This window comes from Gossypium arboreum, chromosome 12 (assembly GCF_025698485.1).
Source record: "Gossypium arboreum isolate Shixiya-1 chromosome 12, ASM2569848v2, whole genome shotgun sequence".
NCBI lineage: Eukaryota > Viridiplantae > Streptophyta > Magnoliopsida > Malvales > Malvaceae > Gossypium > Gossypium arboreum.
The window spans coordinates 6,079,151-6,084,031 of record NC_069081.1 but is presented as its reverse complement, the minus strand read 5'-3'; the positions used below and the strand labels follow the sequence as shown (position 1 = coordinate 6,084,031).

General features: G+C 31.2%; 1 long non-coding RNA gene across 1 annotated transcript; it reads left to right on the top strand.

The window, feature by feature from the left end:
• The first annotated feature begins 382 nt into the window (after positions 1-382).
• Positions 383-1,369, top strand: LOC128285563 (uncharacterized). The gene is made up of 2 exons (XR_008276025.1): positions 383-414; positions 1,143-1,369. It is a non-coding gene; the product is annotated as an uncharacterized LOC128285563 (long non-coding RNA).
• Positions 1,370-4,881: the final 3,512 nt, after the last annotated feature.

The window sequence follows — 4,881 nt, the reverse complement described above, 5'->3', positions numbered from 1 at the left end:
CTGTATGAAGAGATAATTAATTTTTAGTGAATAAGGGTCAGAACTGTTAGACAGCAGAACAGGGGTGACTTTAAAGAATAAATTGTATTTAACTGCTAAACCAAAAATTCTGAAAATTTTATTGTAAATATATATATAAGTTTAGTTTCAGGGAAAATTAACGGATCTTAAGTTGGAGTTCTGTAGCTCGAGTTATAAATAATTTAGTGACTATGACTCAAATAGACAGCTTTGAATAAACTATAAATAATAATAGTTGAATTATAGAGAATGTTGCATATGAACATGAAATGTATTAAATTGATAATTAAATTTATTTATTTAGACCCAGAAGATTCAAATACGAAGTTAGATCGAGGAAAGGAAAAAGTTTGGGATTAGTATATTTTTTTTTGTTTACAAACAAGTATCAAGGTAAGTTCGTGTAACTTGAATTATATTCTTAAATTGCTTGAGATTGTATGTTATTGATGTGAATATGATTTTTATGTTCATTGTATGAAAATTAATGAAACATTGATATATTTGATAAAATGGGAAGAAATCCCGGTTGAATGAAAGGAAAATTCGATGGATCTCGAAAAGGAATTAACGGTAAAAGGATCAAGCCGGACGGGTGATCCTATCTGATATACCCTCCAGAAGAATATGTGTAAAATGGATTTAGCCGGACGGGTAATCCGAATTAGGGTCTGAATTGAGCTCGGATGGTAATTCAGATCCAAGCTCATTAGAGTAATTGTCGTTGCATGGGATTTAGCCTGGACTGGTAATCCCGACAATACTCTATGAGTTTATATTACAGGAGATTTAGCCTGGACTGATAATCTCGCTGTAAGGATGAGGTTCGCGGGAGTGTGCTCTCTGAAATGGAAATGTGCGCATATGAATATGAATTAATGGACCCGGAATTGTACACTAAAAGTGTACATCTGAAAATCCATCGAAATTTTGATAAATTCAACGGGATAAATATGGAAAAATAACAAGGAAATGGAAATTATGATATTGATGAGCTCATCAATCATAGTATAGGAATGTTTATTGTATTGTATTGAAAATATTAGGTAAGTATAATTCTTGTTACATGAGCTTACTAAGCACAAAGTGCTTACTCTGTTTCATTTTCCCTTGTTTTGTAGTGTTAAGAGCTCGGAGGTCGGATTTGGTCGGAGACACATCACACTATCAACCTCAGGATTTCGGTATATAAAGAAACTTTATTTTGGAAATCAATGGCATGTATAAGCTAATAAAGTAAATGTTAATGTGAAATGAATGTAAAGTTAGCCATTAGTATGGTTAACAAACCTGGTTTTGGGTATGTGATGACGTTATTTTATAAATATGCATGAATTTATCTTGAAAATATGTTGAATTGGATTGGTTGATGTGGATTGTTTTTGGTTTAAAATTTCAGGGAAGGTTAGATATCTATAAAGGGGTTATATTGAGTTAAAAAAAAATTTAATTCGTAAACTCCGGTAATACTTCGTACCCTATTCTGGCAATGAATACGGGTAAGGGTATTACATTCGTCATTTGAAAATTTATGCATAGTTGAATGATCGATTGAAGCAATTTGTCACTTATTAGTCCGTGACATAATCTGCCACATATGTTTTAAAGCATGAAAATGTGTTGTGAGTTTCACATGGTAACCTCCTATAGCTCAAGTCTGGCGAATAGATCGGGCAAAGGGTGTTATAATATGCATAACAGATTTCCCAAGTAAATGAAATGTGATATATGAGTGATAGTAGAACAGGTTGTTGGAAACTTTGGTTTTCTTTCAATATGGTCTTTCACCATCCAAAATACAAATCTCCACCTATGAGTTTCCAAGTGAAATCAAGTTTTTAGAATCATCAAAAGCATAGTTTTCATGATGGAATTCATGAGTTCATGGGTGGAAGTGGGAGAAAGTTAAGAAAGTGTGAGAAAGCAAGGTGACAAGGTAAAAATTCAAGTTTTGTGGGTTCTATATTTTGTTGAAGTAGAAACAAGAGACATCAATTCTTTATATGAATTTTCATTATGTTCTTTTGTTATGAAAGTATAAGTATTAAATAGATAGTGTAATGATATACAGATAAGTTGTGTTAAAGTGGAAATGTTTTGTAAACCTTGTGGTTAATTGTTGGAGGTTGTACATAGATAAGTTATGTGTAGCTTTGAATGGTATTTTGAGGTCTAAATAATGTTGAGAATGATTGGGTTTTGATTGGAGTATGTTTTTAGATATTTTTAAACTTGATTTTGACTCCCCTACACCTACATTTTGATGTATAAAGAACTTGTATCGGTACAACTCAAACAACATGCAAAAATAAATAGTAACAATTTTCTTGCACGGCAGAAAATAAAAATTTGAAAATCAACCCGGTTTGTGAAATTTATAGCAATAAATCCTAGACTGAATTTGCATTTGTGTTTTTCAGATAGACAGATCGTTGCCGTTCCTAACTTTCAACCAAATGATTTTCTCTGCTATTCTCATACCACGAACTGCTCCGATTGTGGGCTCGAACTAATCAATCAAATACAAAACTAGAAATAGTTTTCTTTTATTTAATGTGAAAGCAAAAATATCTTCTCAAATAAAAACTAGCAGAATCATTATTTCAGAATATATATTTATTTCTTAAAGAATAAAAGTCTGTCTATTTTTAGGCAGAATAATTATATCTTGAAGTTGTCTTAATAGCCCTATCAATGTTATCTATTTATAGGGAGGGGAGGTAGAACCCTTGTTGAATTGTAGAATTTTATTTCAACTAGAAAAACGAACTCCTAGTCTAACTAGTAGTTTAGGTGGCGGCAACTCTAGTTAATATTACTAGGGTTTTCCGTCCACCCATTTAACATGAGGGGTTTTTGGGGCCTCTCCATATCAAGTCCAATTACAAGTACTTCTCGTGCTTTTAACCCAATACTTTATAACTTGGTCCAACCTAATATTTGTTTTTATATTTCCCAAAATAAACTTTAATATATTTCCAATTAAATAATCTTCTCAACTCAATTCTAATTCCGTTAAAATTAGGATGACTTTACCGTAAAAGAATCTATGAGAAAATATATCTAATATTTCTTTATTCAATGGTTCACTATGACCAGATGATTTATTGTCATTTTGAACTTCATTTAATTCGAAAAACGTAAATTCAGTTTTTAGGTCATTGTCATTTTTTATTTTTATTTTGGAGAAAACCACAGTTGTTTCAAAATGATTCCATTTCTCCATTTTTATTTTCATTTTAGAGAAAACCATAACCATTTCCAAATGTTTCTCACTTCTCCATTTTCATTTTCATTTTAGAGAAAACCATAACCATTTCCAAATGTTTCTCACTTCTCCATTTTCATCATTTCTGTTTATTTGATTCAACATGTAATTCATTTATGGTTTTAACAAGCTAGCAGAGGGACCAATTGGACATATGCAATTGAGGCTCAAATGATTTATAATTAAGTTCTAACTTTTCTCCTATTAATTACAAACTCATTTAGTCACAAATTCATTCCTCTATAAGATCGTGACTGAGCTCTCCCCAACGACATACAGTTACCAAAGTAACTCGATCAATGCTCGTCCAATAACCTTGTCATAAGTGTGTTACCCTCATAGGATATCTTTAATCTCTTTGGGATAATATCTATTCTCCCAATATGATCTTATTTTATCTCATAGTAATTATTACATATTGCTTCATGAAAAGTCAATCACTATCAAATAGTAATCATTTCATTTCACATAAAGACGAATGACCCGTGGTCATGTTTACTTTTCATCAACCATGTAATGCCAATAGAGGATATCATTTACCAATTTTTCGGGCTATGAATTCCACTGTTATGAATAACACTACATACTGTAGAAGTCGTACACCCAACGCACTAGCTTTTGGTTCCTTATCTATTTGAACTCAGGCTTTTACTTACATTAAAGTATATGAGTCACACATACATAGTCCGTCATCCACTCAGGATTTAGGAATGTCACACTATGAACGTCACAGGTGAATAAATCCATCAACGGATTCATGATCTATTCATCTTGGGTCCAATCGATGTACTGTCAGTCCAATCAGTCATATCAATGTCTCTATCTTTTAGGAGTCATCCACTCCGATGCTGTGACATCCCAAAAACCAGGTTAGTAGAATTGGACATTAGATTATGGGTTTGAGAGAAAAATCAGGTTTTGTGTCATAGGAATTAAAATAGGAAAAAATAATGAAATTAGTTAATAATAGTAATAATAATAATTAAATAATTATGGTATTAATAATCGGGGCATTAGTAAAAAGATAATAATAATAGAGGCTAATTTGGGAATAGTGGTTAAAGTAGAGCTTAAATGTGCAAATTAAAAATTAGTGGTTAAAAGGGGAGCTATTAAAACAAGGAAGAATAAGGGAGGACTTATAGGGCAAATAGCTCTTTTTTTTAAAAAAATGGTTAGTTGGCTATTAAAAGCCAATGTCATCCCATTTTTCTCCATTCTTTTTTTCTTTTTAAAATTTTGTTAGATCTAAGGTTGAAAGTTTTCTCTCAAATTTTCTGCATCTTCCATATTTTATTGGCATCCAAACACCCTCTATTATTTCAATTTTGTAACAAAATCACTATTTCTTCTCTAATTTCTCACCTAAACTTAGCTCTTTTTTGCTCAATTCGTACAAATTCGTGGAGGTTTTCGAGTTAAATTAAGTTTATTATTATCTTATGTATTAAATTTGTATTAGGTGTTTTTAATTTGAATTTTCATAGATCTAAGCAAGAAAATTAAAAATTCATGGTTTTGAAGTTATCTTTTTCATAAAAAATGGTGAATGATGAAATAAAGACTAAGAGATGTTTTTAAAATAGTTTTCA